Source organism: Ahaetulla prasina, chromosome 5, assembly GCF_028640845.1.
Source record: "Ahaetulla prasina isolate Xishuangbanna chromosome 5, ASM2864084v1, whole genome shotgun sequence".
NCBI lineage: Eukaryota > Metazoa > Chordata > Lepidosauria > Squamata > Colubridae > Ahaetulla > Ahaetulla prasina.
This window is the reverse complement of record NC_080543.1, coordinates 8,787,030-8,804,505: the sequence shown is the minus strand read 5'-3', so window position 1 is coordinate 8,804,505 and position 17,476 is coordinate 8,787,030. Positions and strand designations below refer to the sequence as shown.

Genomic DNA, 17,476 nt, shown 5'->3' with positions numbered 1-17,476 from the left:
TTCATTTGTGAGGCTGCGCGGCGCGCGGAGCCTGACGGGCGCTGTAGTTCCCCGCCGCGCTCAAAAGAACCGCTAGGGGGCCAGGCTTAGCTTGTCGCGCTTGGGAACTCCCCTTCCCACAAGGCCACGCGGCGGCGGAACGCCCCGGATGAAAGGCAGCCAATGAAAAACCCCGCTCGCTTTCTCTTCCCCCCCCCTCAGCTCCGAACCTTCAGAAAGATGATGTAATGGCCAAGCGGGCGAAAGGGCGGAGCGCTCCCTCCTTGCGCTGCAATTCATTGTGCCGTATAAACCCAGCCTGGGGATTCGCCTTTTTCGCTGCTGCTTGCAAGCAAACGCAGGGCGGGGGGGGGGGGGACGAGCCGCTAACTCCCCCAAACGAAAGGGGGCGGGAGTGGGTGGGTTGGTGGGTGGGGGGGAGGGGAAACAAGAAAAGGGTGGGGGCAGAGACTGAAAAAAAAATATTAAAAAAAAAAGTCCCAATCCTGAATGCAGAGTTTGCATCCTTGAAGGAAGCTGCTGCAAGCTTTTAGCCCCCCCTCCCCAAATGTCCCAGTGACTTTGCCTTCAAAGCTGGCTTTTCCCCCCCCCCCTCCGTTTTCTAGTCTTTTGGCAAAAGGAGGCAGAGGGAGCGGCAGTCCCCAACCAGGTGAGTTGCGTCGCTTGTTTTCTATTGATATCTATATATATTTATATCTATATCTATCTATATATATCTCTATATCTATCTATCTATCTATCTCTATTTACGTATCTCTATTATCTCTCTCTCTATGTATCTCTATTATCTATCTATCTATTTATCTTTCTGTCTCTCTCCCCCCCTCTCCTCTATCTATCTATCTATCTATCTATAGCTATTTATGTATCTCTATTATCTATCTATCTATCTATCTATCTATCTATCTATCTATCTATCTATCTATCTATCTATAGCTATTTATGTATCTCTATTATCTATCTATCTATCTATCTATCTATCTATCTATCTATCTATCTATCTATCTCTCTATCTCTCTATCTCTCTATCTATCTCTCTAGTTATCTTTCTCTCTCTCTCTCCTCTACCTACCTATCTACCTACCTACCTATACACATATAGGGGTGGGTTATATATATATATATGTGTGTGTGTGTGTGTGTGTGTGTGTGTGTGTATAAATATATATATATTTATTGGTTTTCCAGGCTCCTCTTTCTGGGTTTGTTCGTTTTTTGTTTTTTTAAATTTAAAAATCGGCTTCAGCTGCCAAGCCTATATAACCTTCTGCTGGCGGTCGCAACAGGGGACGCTTTGTCTCCTGTGGGTTGTTGGGTTTTTTGGGGGGGGGGAATGGGGGGGGAGAAACCAGCATCGCCCTGAAGTTGGAAAATTGGTAGGGATATTTGGGATGGGCTTCGCCTTTCTTGGATATGAGAGCAGTGGGCCTTTCTGAGCTTCTTGGGCCAGGAGTTTTATCCAAGGGTTGATCTTCCTTCCTTCCTTCCTTCCTTCCTTCCTTCCTTCCTTCCTTCCTTCCTTCCTTCCTTCCTTCCTTCCTTCCCCCCTCCCTCATTCCCTTTCTTGCTACTATCCTCCCCTTCCATCCATCCTCCCTCCCTCCCTCCCTTCCTTCCTTCCTTCCTTCCTTCCTCTCTGTCTTCCTTGTTACTACACTCTCTTTTCCTTCCTTCCTCTCTGTCTTCCTTGCTACTATCCTCCTTCCTTCCTCTCTGTCTTCCTTTCTTCCTTCTCTCTCTCTCTCTCTCTCCTTCCTTCCTTCTTTCTATCCTACCTTCCTCTCCTTCCTCCCTCCTTCCTTCCTTTCCTCCCTCCTGGTCTGTCTTCCTTGCTATTATCCTTCTGTTCCTTCTTTCTATCCTACCTTCCTCTCCTTCCTCCCTCTTCCCTTTCCTTACTTCCTTTCCTCCCTCCTGCTCTTGTCTTCCTTGCTACCTTTCCTTCCTTCCTTCCATCCATCCTCCCTTCCTCTTTCCTCCCTCCCTCCCTCTCTCTCTTCCTTGCTACTATCCTCTCCTTCCCTTCCTTCCTTCTTTCCATCCATCCATCCTCCCTTCCTTCCAAATGCATACCCTGCAGAGAGGGACTTGGCTGCACAAAATCGCATCGGGCGGGCAGCGTTTTTCAGCTCCCTCCCTCTTTCTTTTCCTTTCCAGATGTTGGGGTGGGAGCCTTTGGGGCCGCTGGAAGAATGGGTGGCGGTATCAATTGCGCGTTGCCGGGTGGGGATATGGAGGGGTAGGTGGGAAAGGGAGGGAGAAAATAACATGTTGGATGACTGTTGGATGAGGTGGGGGGGGCAATGGGTGTGAATTTATGACACCTTATAAAACTGGTCCTTCCCCATCCTTTCATTGTTGGTTGCTTTGATGTCGAAAAAGGCTTCCTAAATGCTTCCTAAATGCGAAATATTGCTGTTTTCCCCATCTATCCTTTTTTTCAAAGGTGACAAACACGTAAGGGTTTGTTTTTTTTTAAAAAAAAATCAGGTGATTTAGCAGCTCCATGTTGTAAGTTTATCTACTCTGGAGTAAACCCCAGTAAGTTCAGTGGATCAAAAAAAAAAAAAAAGGCGTGAGCTGGCTTGCCATGGAGTGGGGCTTTCTATGCCTTTGATCTCTGCCCATAAAAATGCCCAACCAAATTCACAGCTGGGTGTCAAGGAGACTACAATTGCAAAAGAAGAGTGAGCCCATTAAAAAGACCCCACTCCCTCTCTAAATAACGTTTACGATTTGGCTTTGCTCTGAGTGTAATATTGACTTGGAAAGGTGCCTTTACTCTGAACAGAGAGTTGGAAGGGCTCTTGGGAGGTCATCTAGCCCAACCCCCTGCTCACGCAGACCTGTACTAGGGATTCGAACCCCCCGAACTGCCGGACCTTTCTGATCTCGACAAGCTCAGCGTCTTAGCCACTGAAAAGGGTGCGATCGAACAGAAAGAAAATACGGGGGATTTAATGAACAGATTCCTGTTTCTGAGAGAGCTGGTTTTGCAGATGTTTCAAGAAATGCTTAGAAAGCTCTTTTTCCTTCCTTTGGTGTTTTTTTTGCAAATATTCTTCTTCGACCTTCCGACTTTTGGTTTAGTTTCCAACCAATCCCAGTCGAAGTAATCAACGAAGGAGAATTTGCTGGTAACGGTGGGTGGGTGGGGCCCTTATTTTTTTTGGAGGGGGGAATGGGTTGAAAAGGACGCGCAATGCAGTTTGTTGGAATTGGCCGCCGGCTTAAAAAAAACGGGTGACTTTGAAAGCGACCTCGGCTTTGCCGAGGGGAGAAGAGGCAAACGTTAAAATAAACCTTGGCTTCTTAAAAAACAGCCCGGGGGAAGTTCTCAGTGAGATTGAAACTGTTTGTAAAGAGTTTTGTTTTGCTTTTTTCCTTTCCCCAAAGCTGACAGCTGTGGCCGCTCTTTGTTTCGTTGCAAGGAATGGCTTTGAATTCGCCACAACTTCTAAATATTGCAGTATTTCCACAGGGAGGGCCTTGATGTGTTTGCGGTGCTCAGCAATCCTGACATTGCAAACCCTGGTCCTTGAGGATAGGGGCCGTGATGGCGAAACGGTGGCCCGTAGAGCCACCTCTGGGGGCACGTGTGCGGTCGCCAGCTGGTCTTCACGGGAGTGCCGAAAAACAGGCCGTTTTTGGGCCATTTCCAGGCCGTTTTTGGGCCCAAAAAACAGCCTGAAAATGGCTCACAAAATGGCCTGAAAACAGCTTGAAAAATGGCCTGAAAAACAGCCAAAAAACAGACATGCGTGTGCCGGCCAGCTGGTCTTTGAGTTTCTGGCAGTCCGGCGCACGTACATGCCTTCCGGTTTGGGCATTCGATGCCCAAAAAGTTCACCATCACTGGGATTTTAGGGATTTTAGGAAGGGATATTGAAGGTTTTCTAGATTATAAAATGGGTTTCTTCAGACCAGAAGGTCTCCAACTTTAGCAACTTTTAGAATAGAATAGAATAGAATAGAATAGAATAGAATAGAATAGAATAGAATAGAATTTTTTATTGGCCAAGTGTGATTGGACACACAAGGAATTTGTCTTGGTGTAAATGTTGTACCTTGATGAAGGTATCCTTTCTTTTATGTACACTGAGAGCGTATGCACCAAGACAAATTCCTTGTGTGTCCAATCACACTTGGCCAATAAAAAAAATTCTATTCTATTCTATTCTACCTTCATCAAGGTACAACATTTACAACACAATTGATGGTCAATATATCAATATAAATCATAAGGATTGCCAGCAACAAAGTTACAGCATACAGGCATAAGTGGAAAGAGATGGGTGATGGGAACGATGAGAAGATTAATAGTAGTGCAGATTTAGTAAATAGTTTGACAGTGTTGAGGGAATTATTTGTTTAGCAGAGTGATGGCCTTTGGGAAAAGGCCTGTTGTGCAGTGCTCTATAGCGTCGTTTTGAGGGTAGGAGTTGAAACAGTTTATGTCCTGGATGTGAGGGATCTATTTTAAGACTTGTGTGAACTTCAGCTCCCAGAATTCCTCAGCCAGACCAATGTTTTTCAACCTTTAGGATGTATGGACTGCATTACAACTTGTTAGGATACAATTTTAGGGTGTATGGACTGCAGATACGTGGCTGAGGGATGCTGGGAGTTGAAGTCCATACATCTCAAAAGTTGCCGACTTCCCAAACTCAAAAAGTTGAGAAAGGTTGTTTTTTTTAGACAGTAGAATTCTCTTTTTATTTTTTGTCCCTGTTTTCTCCTTTCTCTCCTGAGGAATGAGATGGCAGCTGAAATCATACAGGAGAGAAATGATGGGTATTTTACCAGAAAAGCACGATAAAGGGAATACATATTTAATTTTACATGTGTTAACAGAAGCGAGAATCGGACAAAAATGAAGAGATCCCTACAGATGAAAGTGTAATGGAAAACAAAAGATTCAAATGTGCAGAAATGGATAGATTAACACTCAGAATAAAGCAGAAGGAAGGAACAGCATATGTTTTAACCTGGGATTTGTTTTACCAATGGTAAAACTGGCTGAGGGATTCTGGGAGTTGAAGTGCACAAGTCTTAAAGTGGCCAAGGTTGGAGATCCCTGCACTGTAGCGATTCACTTAACAACGTGGCAAGAAAAGTCGAAACATGGAGCAAAAGTCACTTAACGATTGTCTTGCTTAACAGTGGAAATGTTGGGCTCCAATTGTGGTGGTACGTGGAGGGCTCCCTGTACAGCTAGCCCTCGACTTAACAACCATTCGTTTAGTGACCATTCTTCATTACAAAGGCAAAAGTGACATACAACAAATTCAGTGGGGGAAGCTGGTTTCCTCCAGTTTCCCCCTAACCCTAAAGACCATGTGATTCACTTAACCGTATGACTCACTTAACAACCGCACGATTCACTTAACAACCACATGACTCACTTAACAACCGCCTTGCTTAGCAGGGGAAATTCCTGGTTCCCATTGTGGTCAGAAGTCGAGGACCACCTCTATAGACCATGCCAAGCAAGATGACAATGTAGGCCGGTTATTTCCCAACCCCAGCAACTTCCAATTATTTATTTATTTATTTATTTATTTATTTATTTATTTATTTATTTATTTATTTATTTATTTATTATTTACATTTCTATACCGCCCTTCTCCGAAGACTCAGGGCGTTTACAGCCAAGTTAAAAAGACATATACAAAAATTAAAACACAATATTTGAAATTTAAAAATCTCAAACCATAAGCTGAATATTAAAATAACAAGTAATAAAACCACCCAATTAAAAATTACCCTTAGGTAAATGCTCGGTGAAACAAAAAAGTCTTGAGTTCGCGCTGAAAGGCCTGAAGGCATAGCCCAGAGGCAGTTCGTTCCATAGGGTAGGTGCCCCCACAGAGAAGGCTCTTTCCCTGGGAGCCGCCAGCCGACATTGTTTAGCTGACGGCACCCTGAGGAGACCCTCCCTATGGGAGAGCACAGGTCAATGGGAAGCTATTGGTGGCAGTAGGCGGTCCTGTAAGTAACCTGGTCCTATGCCATGGAGCGCTTTAAAGGTGATCACCAACACCTTGAATTGCACCCGGAAGACCACCGGCAACCAATGCAGCTTGCGCAGGAGAGGTGTTATATGGAAGCTCCGAGACGCTCCCTCTATCCCCCGCGCAGCCGCATTCTGTACCAGTTAAAGTCTCCCGGTGCTCTTCAAGGGGACCCCCATGTAGAGAGCATTGCAGTAATCCAGGCAGGAGGTAACGAGGGCATGAGTGACCGTGCATAACGAGTCCCGGTCCAGGAAGGGACGCAGCTGGCGGATCAGGCGAACCTGATAAAAAGCTCCCCTGGCAACGGCCGTCAAGTGTTCTTCCAACGACAGCCGTGCATCCAGGAGAACACCTAAGCTGCGAACCAACTCCCGGGGGGCCAGTGACTCGCCCCCCACAGTCAGCGACGGAACTAGCTGACTGTACCGGGATGCCGGCATCCACAGCCACTCCGTCTTGGATGGGTTGAGTCGAAGTCTGTTCGTCCCCATCCAGACCCGAACGGCTTCAAGGCACCGGGACATCACATCGACGGCTTCGTTGGGGTGATCCGGGGTGGAAATGTACAGCTGGCAACTCACCCCAAAACCACGGATGATCTCCCCCAATTAGATGTGTGCTTCAACTCCCACAATCCCCCAGTTGGCTGGGGAATTCTGGGAGTTGAAGTCTAACATCTTAAAAGTCTCTGAGGTTCAGAAGCGCTGGCAGAGACCAATTAATCTGTGGAACAACTTGCCTCCAGAAGTTGTGAATGCTCCAACACTGGAAGTTTTTAAGAAGAGGTTGGATAACCATTTGTCTGAAATGGTGTAGGGTTTCCTGCCTAAGCAGGGGGCTGGACTAGAAGACCTCCAAGGTCCCTTCCAACTCTGTTATTCCATTCCATTCCATTCCATTCCATTCCATTCCATTCCATTCTATTCTATTCTATTCTATTCTATTCTATTCCATTCCATTCTATTCTATTCTATTCTATTCCATTTCATTCCATATTTTCTATTCTATTCTATTCTATTCTATTCCATTTCATTCCATTTCATTCCATATTCTATTCTATTCTATTCTATTCTATTCTATTCTATTCTATTCTATTCTATTCTATTCTATTCTATTCTATTCCATACCAAGGGAGACGGGCCCCGTGTTCCTGACTTTGTTCTAATCCAGCTTTCGGGATTCTTCTCCTAAAATGTCTGATCTTTGGGGAAGAAACGTTTGCCAAACTTTTGCCTCTTTTTAAAAACAAAACCCCATGTTGTTTTTATACTTTGATAAAGAGAGAGAGGGGGGGATGGGGGGGGGGAAAAATAGAAAGTCGGTGGGGCCTGCGAAGTTCCCTTTCATTCTTCGGGCTAACACTGCGGCTTTTCATCCTTCCATTCTGGTGAGAAGCCAAAGTTGGAATTTGTCTCATTGGGAACCAGCGAAGCTCTTTTCACACTTGGTCTTTAGGATCAATGCCCAGGAAGCTGCTTCTCCCCATAACTACTTCGAAAAGAAGTGGGGGGCCTTGAGGGGGTGGGGATGATTCAGCAAGAAAGAAGGAGGCAAGGAGAGGGTTTTATTAAACCTGCCTCCTGCCTCATATCTTGCTATGGAATTCAAGGCTCAAGGGAAAACACCCTCTGGAAAAACAGAGCATACAGTTAACAGTAACAGAGTTGGAAGGGACCTTGGAGGCCATCTAGTCCAACCCCCTGCTCACGCAGGAGACCCTGTGCTAGGGATTCGAACCGCTGAACTGCCGACCTTTTCTGATGGACGAACTCAATGTGGTAGCCAATGACAGTTTTAATAACGGAGTTGTAAGGGACCTTGGAGGTCTTCTAGTCCAACCCTCTGTTCAAACAGGAGATCCTATATACCCATGATGGCGAACTGTCATTTTTAAAATTTTAAAAACCGGTGAACCGTTTTTAAAAAATTTTTTTTACACACAAACAACATAAAATGGGGCCTCTGGTGGCGCAACAGGCTAATGCAGCCTGTTATTAACAGCAACTGCTTGCAATATTGCAGGTTCAAGTCCCATCAGGCCCAAGGTTGACTCAGCCTTCCATCCTTTATAAGGTAGGTAAAATGAGGACCCAGATTGTTGGGGGGCAATAAGTTGACTTTGTATATAGTATACAAATGGATGAAGACTATTACTTGACATAGTGTAAGCCGCCCTGAGTCTTCGGAGAAGGGCGGGATATAAATGCAAAAAAAATAAAATAAAAAAATGCATCTTTTCTGAACAGAATATCGGCCAGGTTACATGTTCATACCAAATTTAGTTCTCCTCCAACACGTCTTACATGCTTTCATCAATATATTTTCTCTTATTTTTGTTTTCCTTCTTTCATTTCTCATTATAAATCTAATCTTACCGCTCACCCCAAATTTTAGTCTTTTATCAAATCTTCCCTCTTTCCCCGCCCTTTTCTACTCCCATTTAAATTAAACCCTTATATTCCCATTTAATATCTGTATTCTTTTATATCTTCTACTTATCCAATATCAACATCAATCATATCCTTAACAATTCAGTGACAATTCATATATTATTAAGCCTACTCAAAAGAAAAGAAAAGAAAAAGCAAGAAAACACTAAGTTTTTCTTCATAGTATCATCTCTAGAATATCTAATTCCATTATCAATATTTAAATCATTTAATATATTGCTAACTCTTTTTTATGCTCTCAATTTCATTGATACTTCAACCAGCATATGTTTCAATCCTTTTTTTATTTTTCTCCTTTTTCTCTTCCTCTTGTTTTCTTTTTTTCCTCTTAAAATTCTCTACTCTCTTTGCTTGTCCTGTATTTCCATCAATTCTCATTCTCCTCTCTTCCCCCATTTTTATCTTTTCTCTATTGATCCCGAAATGATCCTTTAACTTTGTTGTGTCTGCGCCCCCCCCCCCGAGCCGGGCCTCCTGCCAGAAAGTGACTTGGAAAGTGAGGGGGAAAGGCCATCAGGACTTACCTCGGGAGCACCGGCTTGCCTGGCTCAGCTCCAGGAGCCAGAAGCAGGCCAGGTGAAAGAAATAACGAGGCCTCCGTCCCCTGACTCTTTCCCACCCCCCGGCCACGCCTCCAGACCCAGCTGATGGCAGTCAGGCTTGGTTGGACCCTAGGTTTTGTAGGAAGGAGAGGCTGGAACAACAGAAGCAGGGGTGGGGCAGGCCTAGGAAGTGCTGAATCATGGAGCCACACCCCACAGGATATAAAGGCAGCAAGAGCTGCTGTGTCTCTTTGTAGCTGGCAAATTAACTGCTTATCTAAGAGCTAAATTACTGTTTAACTCATTGGCATCGAGGGAGATAACAGAGCCACTTGGCAAACGCTCGCTCTTTTGCTGCCAGAGCTAATAGTGCCGGCTAATTAAGCCATCGTTCGGACAGAGGCTGGGGAGGACAGAACAGGTTACTTGTCCTCACGGTCAGGAAATTTCTCCTTAGTTCCAGGTTGCTTCTCTCCTTGATGAGTTTCCATCCCTTACTTCTTATTACAGGTAGTCCTCGACTTACAACAATTCGCCTAGTGACCATTTGAAGTTACGACACTGAAAAATCTGGCTTAAGTTATGACTGTTTTTCACAATTACGAATCTTGCAGCCCCCTATGGTCACGTGATCAAATTTTGGCTTCTTGGCCACTGGTTCAAATTTATCCCGGCTCATGCGGTCTCCCTTTTGTGACCTGACAATCAAAGTCAATGGGGAAGCCCAATTCACTTAACAACCACTTTACTAAATTAATAACTGCAGTGATTTGCTTAACAATTGTGGCAAGAAAAGTAATAAAATGAAGCAAAATTCACTTAGCAATTGTCTTACATAGGAAGATAAATTTTAGGATTAGTTGTGGTTGTAAGTTGAAGACTATCTCTGTTTGAATAAACAAATGGACAAGAAACAATGGATGGAAATTAGAATAGAATAGAATAGAATTTTTATTGGCCAATGTGACTGGACACACAAGGAATTTGTCTTGGTGCAGATGCTCTCAGTGTACATAAAAGAAAAGATACGTTCATCAAGGTATAACACTTACAACACAATTGATGGTCAATATATCAATATAAATCATAAGGATTGCCAGCAACAAGTTACAGTCATACAGTCATAAGTGGAAGGAGATTGGTGATGGGAACTATGAGAAGATTAATAGTAGTGCAGATTCAGTAAATAGTTTGACAGCGTTGATGGAATTATTTGTTTAGCAGAGTGATGGCCTTCGGGGAAAAAACTGTTCTTGTGTCTAGTTGTTTTAATCAAGTTTTAATTTAATTTAATTTAAATTTAATTTAGTTTTAATCAAGGAGAGAAGCAACTTAGAACTAAGGAGAAATTTCCTGACAGTTAGAACAATTAATCAGTGGAACAACTTGCCTCCAGAAGGTATAAATGCTCCAACACTGGAAATTTTTAAGAAGATGTTGGATAACCATTTGTCTGAAGTGGTGTAGGGCTTCCTGCCTGAGCGGGGTGGGGAGGGGGGGGTTGGACTAGAAGACCTCCAAGGTCTCTTCCAACTCTGGTTATTCTATTACATCATGTCTAAGAGCCGTGATGGTGCGGTGCTTAGAATGCAGTATTGCAGGCTAATTCAGCCCCCTGCCAGGAGTTTGATCCTGACCGGCTCCAGGTTGACTCAGCCTTCCATCCTTCTGAGGTTGGTAAAATGAAGACCCAGATAATTGGGGGCAATAGGCTGACTCTGTAAACTGCTTAGAGAGGACTATTGGAGCACTGTGAAGCGGTATATAAGTCTAGAGGAAGGATGGAAGAAAGGAAGGAAGGAAGGAAGGAAGGAAGGAAGGAAGGAAGGAAGGAAGGAAGGAAGCAAGGAGTGAGCCATGGTGCTGCAGTGGTTAGAATGCAATATTGCAGGCTAATTCACCACTTGGAGAGGATTGCAAAGCGTTGCGAAGCAGTATATAAGTCTAATTGGGAAGGAGGGAGGAAGGGAAGAGGAGGGAAGGGAGGAAGGAAGGGAGGGAGGAAAGGAAGGAAGGAAGGAAGGAAGGAAGGAAGGAAGGAAGGAAGGAAGGAAGGAAGGAAGGAAGGAAACCATAGTGGTGCAGTGGTTAGAATGCAGGACTGCTATCTAAAACTGTCCACTGCCAGCAGTTCGATCCTGACCGGCTCCAGGTTGACTCAGCCTTCCATCCTTCCGAGGTCAGTAAAATGAGGACCCAGATTGTTGGGGGCAAATATGCTGACTCTTTAAACTGCTTAGAAAGGGCAGTAAAGCACCGTGAAGCGGTATATAAGTCTTATATACCGCTTATACATAAGTATATAAGTAATAGAATAATTGCTATTATTCCAAGGAGTTTAAGTTTAAATGCATAGGACAGCAGGGTGTTGTGTAATCTGCCGTTTGTGGGATTGTTGGCGTCGGTTCCTTTGCTTGTGTGAGGATATCTGGAATTGAATCCATGGGCCCCAAATGCCAGATCCCTTCCAGCTGCTGTTCCTTGTTACTACCGCAGAGATTTATTTGAATTCTTCTCTTGTGTAACCGACATTGTTTTGTCGCTTGGCAAACTTTGTGTGTGTGTGTGATTGCACGACACAAGAGCTGGCTGAACAATGACATCCCCTTTTCTTTTGAGTTCCCCAAATTTGTAAACACTGCCAGAGTGGCTCATTTTGTGTTACGTCTGCGTGCGGTTTGATATTTTTTTGATATTGTACGTTGCCGTTCGTGTGTGTGTGCTGAAAAACGCCTTTCACTGACATGAGATCCGATCTCTTTTCTTTCCTCCCTTATTTTCTTTAAAGAAGAACAATAAAGACCCCCCCTCCCCAGTCCTGAGTCCTCCCTAGAATTATTCTTTTTTCCCCCCTTATTGAGCTTGGATTTTTATTTTATTTTTTATTTCCCCCTTTTATTTTTTATTTCCTTCCGGGCTTAAAAGGACCAAAAATTAGGAAACGTGGCTTCCAAACTTGAATTGGGAGACTTTTTTTCTTGACAAGCTGACAAAAAGTATGAGAAAACTATGCAAAGACTTTAGGAAAAAGGGTGTGTTTTTGAGTGTCAAATCCAAAACACAATGGAACAGCTGTTCTTGGTAGACTTGCTTCATGTTTTTTTCTGTTTTTGCAGTCTTGTGGGCTGGTTTCCTTTCGTAACTTCACCCTCTTTGAATATAGAATAACAAAGTTGGAAGGGTCCTTGGAGGTCATCTAGTCCAGTGGTCAGCAACTGGTGATCCGTGGACCACTGGTGGTCCGTGAGAAAATGTTGGTGGTCCGCAGAAAATTTGTTTGCATTTTTTTATATTGTACTAAATCAGGGATCCTCAAACTATGGGCCCATGCAATGAACGTTTGTGTTGCTGCAGAGAGTCTCCCCCTGTGGGGTCTTTTTGTGTGGGTCTGAGGGGAGCAGAAATTCCGAGTTGGGGTCTGCTTCAGCCTCCTGGTGCAGGGCTTTGGGCGAAGGCTGGAGGGAAGCGCCGCTGGTGGAGAAGAGCCGGAGGGCCTCGTTCCAATTGGACTGCCTCATGGCCTTGAACTGACTGACCATCTCAGCCCGCTGAGCCTCCAGGTGCTGGTACCTGGCCTTACACTCCTGCAGGTCTTCCCTCTGCTTGGAAAGCCTATGCTCCTAGTCCTCAGTGAGGTGCTTCTGCTGAGCCTCCTTCTCAATTAGATCCAATTTGAACTGAGCTCTTTTGCCAACTCTTTCTCGTGGTGGCTGCTTAGCTCCAACAACTGCTTCCCGTTGGGGCCCTAAGGAGCCCGAGCAGGGAGGCGAGGAGTGGCTGGGAGGGGAGGGGTGATAGAAGTTGGTGAGATGCCCTTCAACATGAATGACATCGAGTTGGCCACACCCACCCAGTCACATGACCACCTAACCATGCCCACCCAGTCAGTCATTAGGCAGATCATGTTAGTGGTCCGTGGGATTTAAAAGTATGAATTTAGTGGTTCCTGAGGTCCGAAAGGTTGGGGACCCCTGATCTAGTCCAACCCATCTCCCTCAAGCATTCTTAGACCTTAAGGATAGCATGGTGTTATATTGCTGACAAAGAAAGTTACACACTTTCTTTAACTTATTTTGGTTAAAGGTAAAGGTAAAGGTTCCCCTCACACATACGTGCTAGTCGTTCCCGACTCTAGGGGGTGGTGCTCATTTCCGTTTCAAAGCCGAAGAGCCAGCGCTGTCCGAAGACGTCTCCATCATCATGTGGCCGGCATGACTCAACGCCAAAGGCGCACAGAGCGCTGTTACCTTCCCACCAAAGGTGGTCCCTATTTTTTCTACTTGTATTTTTTATGTGCTTTCGAAACTGCTAGGTTGGCAGAAGCCGGGACAAGTAACGGGAGCTCACCCCGTTACACGGCAGCACTAGGGATTCGAACCGCTGAACTGCCAGCCTTTCGATCGATAAGCTCAGCATCTTAGCCACTGAGCCACCGCGTCCTTTTATTATTTTGGTTATATGCCACTAAATTCTGCAGGTTTTATTTCACATAGATAAAGATGAGATTGAACTGTCAGATAACCGCTTTACAGCTCGTCCTCAAACATACGACCCGCAATGGAACCCGGAAATGTACGTTTCTAAGTTACAAAATTTATGAAGCAAGTTTTGAACAACTTGACCACTTTTCTTTCGGCGGTTGTGGAATGGATCGACGTAGTTGTTAAATTAGTAACAATGGCTTTTGAGTGAATCTGGTTTTCCCACGGACTTTGCCTGTCAGAAGGTCGCAAAAAGGAGACTGTGTGACACCCCCCCCCCCCCGGGAACACACTGTCATCATCATAAATGTGAGTCAGTTGAAGAAGAAGAATAGAATAGAATAGAATTTTATTGGCCAAGTGTGATTGGACACACAAGGAATTTGTCTTGGTGCATATGCTCTCAGTGTACATAAAAGAAAAGATACCTTCATCAAGGTACAACATTTACAACACAAATGATGGTCAATATATCAATATAAATTATAAGGATTGCCAGCAGCAAGTTATAGTCATACAGTCATAAGTGGAAAGAGATGGGTGATGGGAACTATGAAACGATTAATAGTAATGCAGATTCAGTAAATAGTCTGACAGTGTTGATGGAATGATTTGTTTAGCAGAGTGATGGCCTTCGGGGAAAAACTGTTCTTGTGTCTAGTTGTTCTGGTGTGCAGTGCTCTATAGCGTCGTTTTGAGGGTAGGAGTTGAAACAGTTTATGTCCAGGATGCGAGGGGTCTGTAAATATTTTCACGGCCCTCTTCTTGATTCGTGCAGTATACTGGTCCTCAATGGAAGGCAGGTTGGTAGCTATTATTTTTTCTTATTTTTTCTCAAAAGCATTTGCATTTTGATCATGTGACCAAGGCGATGCTGCGACAGCCGTAAGTGTGAACGATGATCCTAAGTCTCTTGACTTACAATAGTTCATTTAATGGCCGTTCAAAGTTAGAGCAGCATTGAAAAAAGCGACCTACGACTGTTTTTCACACCTAACGACTGTTTATTTATTTATTTATTTATTTATTTTTCATATTTTTATACCGCCCTTCTCCGAGGACTCAGGGCGGTGTACAGCATAAATAAAACATAGATATCAAAAAAATTTTAAAATACAATATCCAATTAAAAATCTGATTCAATAAGCTGCATGTTAAAATGACTGAATGAAAGTTAATAAATGAATTAAAACCCCTTAAAAAAACCCACTAAAAAAACCCTCAATATTAAAATTAATCATTAGGCCAGCCCCGCTTGATGAAAGAAAAAGGTTTTGAGCTCGCGCTTAAAGGTCCGAAGATCAGGGAGAAGACGTAGTCCCACAGGTAGATCGTTCCATAGGGCCGGAGCCCCCACAGAGAACGCTCTTCCTCTGGGGGCCGCCAGCCGACATTGGTTGGCCGACGGCACCCTAAGGAGGCCCTCCCTATGAGAGTGCATTGGTCGATGGGAGGTAACTGGCGGCAGCAGGCGGTCCCGTTGCAGTATCCCCATGATCGCGTGATCAAAAGTCAGATGCTTGGCGATGTCGTGTCCCACTCCTCCGCTGACGGCCGGGTCAGGGAAATCCGAATCAGGCATGCCTCTGCAGCTCTGCCAAAGTCCTAGCAAAGTCCTCAAGGCAGGCAGGAGACCAGAAAGTGACTTCAGCAAGATATGTTTAGACTTTGCCTGACTCAGAGAATGCCAGAAAGCAGGTCCTTTATATAGGCCATGGGGTGTGGCTCCATGACTCAGCACTTATCCAGGCCTGCCCCTCCCTTCCTTCTGTTGCCTCCGCCTATCAAGTCTTCTGACGCGAGGGTCACTCCAGTCGGCAGCTGTTGGTAATAAACCTTCCTCAAGCTCACATGCTGTGGAGGAGGGGGAGGGGTCTAGTTGCTCCGTTTGCCTGGGCATGGAGCCAGAGCTGGGGGCTGGAGGTATTTCTTCTTCTTCAGCCTGTCTGGGCATGGAGCCAGGGCTGGGGGCTGGAGGTATTTCTTCTTCCGAAGAAGCAGATAAGAAGACCCCGGCTGAGGTGAGATTGGACGAGACAAAACAGGCAACTGGTTCATACTTACGACGGTTGCTGCGTCCCGGAATCATGCGATCCCTTTTTGCCACCTTTCGACAAGCAAAATCAATGGGAAAAGCCGGATTCGTTTTACAACTGGGTTTCTAACCTTAACAACTGCAGCGATTCCCTTAACAACGGTGGCAAGAAAATGTCGCAAAATGGGGCAAGAGTCACTTCACAACCGTCTCGCTTACCGACAGAGGAATTTTGGGCTCAGGTGTTATCAGTTCGTGAACTACCTGTACAGGAACTCCTGCTTGAAATAGGGGGTTGGACTAGAAGACCTCCGAGGTCCCTTCCGACTCTTGTTATTCTGCAGAATTTACAGCTGGGTTTGAAACAGCTTCTTTATCTCAGTGGCATAGTGGAAAAATTAAGCTATAGGTAACGTCTGTTCCAGCACAAATTAGCATGAGTTCCTGCAATTACAGGGTTGGTATAACCTCAGGAGCTGGTTGGCAATTGAAGAAACTGTCTGTAAAGTATTTCATGATGAGGGTGATGATCAATTGCACGGACTGAAAAATGGGTGTCTTGCAAGACGTTGGCTAGACAGGCATGTGAATCTGGCTTTTTCCCGCCTTTGACTTTGCTTCTGAGAACCAGGCTGGGAAAGTAGCAGCAGCAATAGCCCTTAGACTTATATGCCGCTTCACAGTGCTGTACAGCCCTCTCTGAGCTGTTTTACAAAGTCAGCTTATTGTCCCCCAATCATCTGGGTCCTCATTTTATCGACCTTGGAAGGATGGAAGGCCGAGTCAACCTTGAGCCGGTCAGGATCGAACTGCTGGCAGTGGGCAGAGTTAGCTTGCAATAATGCATTCTAACTACTGCACCACTATGCCTGCCTGCCTTCCTTCCTTCCTTCCTTCCTTCCTTCCTTCCTTCCTTCCTTCCTTCCTTCCTTCCTTCCTTCCTTCCTTCCTTCCTTCCTTCCTTCCTTCCTAATAGACTTATACATCGCTATACAATGCTTTACAGCCCTCTCTAAGTAGTTTACAGAGTCAACATATTTCCCCCAACAATCTGGGTCCTCATTTTACCAACCTCGGAAGGATGGAAAGCCCTTGAGGATCGAATTCCAGGCAGTTAGCAGAGTTAGCCTGCAATACTGCATTCTACTGACTGTGCCACCGTGGCTCCTTCCTTCCCTCCCTCCCTCCCTCCCTCCCTCCCTCCCCTCCCCCCCCCTCCCTCCCATCCCAATAACACCTAGATTTATATACCGCTTCACAGTGCTTTACAGCCCTCTCTAAGCGGTTTACAGAGTCAGCCTATTGTCTCCCAATAATCTGGATCCTCATTTTATCGACCTCGGAAGGATGGAAGGCTGAGTCACACTTGAGCCGGTCAGGATTGAACTGCTGGCTGTGGGCAGAGTTAGCTTGCAATAATGCTTTCTAACCACTGCACCACTATGGCTTCCTTCCTTCCTTCCATCCTCCCTCCCTCCCTCCCTCTGCCATAGACTTAAATACCACTTCACAGTCCTTTACAGCCCTCCCTAAGCAGTTTACAGAGTCAACATATTGCCCCCAACAATCTGGCTCCTCATTTTACCGATCACAGAAGGATGGAAGGCTGAGTCAACCTTGAGACCGCCTGGATCGAACTGCTGGCAGTGAGCAGAGTCATCCTGCAATAATGCATTCTAACCACTGCGCTACCACAGTAGCAAATGGTGGTCACACACTTGAGATCTAGGTTGTGAGCTAGGAAGCCGCAACCATCGCAGCTTCCTAGCAGGTAGTCCTCGACATACAACAGATCATTTAGTGACCATTCAAAGTTACCATGGTAATCCAAAGTTACCATGACTTTGAAAAAAGTGACTTTATGCCCATTTTTCACACAACCTTTCTAACATCCTCATGATCATGTGATCGGATTTCAGGAGCTTGGCAACTGACTCCTATTTATGACGGT

General features: G+C 45.0%; 1 protein-coding gene across 1 annotated transcript in view; it reads left to right on the top strand.

Annotated features, from left to right (window-relative positions):
* Window positions 1-469: 469 nt before the first annotated feature.
* The window catches only part of RAB30 (RAB30, member RAS oncogene family), a 58,198-nt gene continuing 41,191 nt past the window's right edge, over window positions 470-17,476 (top strand). The window contains exon 1 of the mRNA XM_058185221.1: window positions 470-649. The gene's annotated coding sequence lies outside the window, so the exon portion shown is untranslated. The remainder of the gene's footprint in view (window positions 650-17,476) is intronic.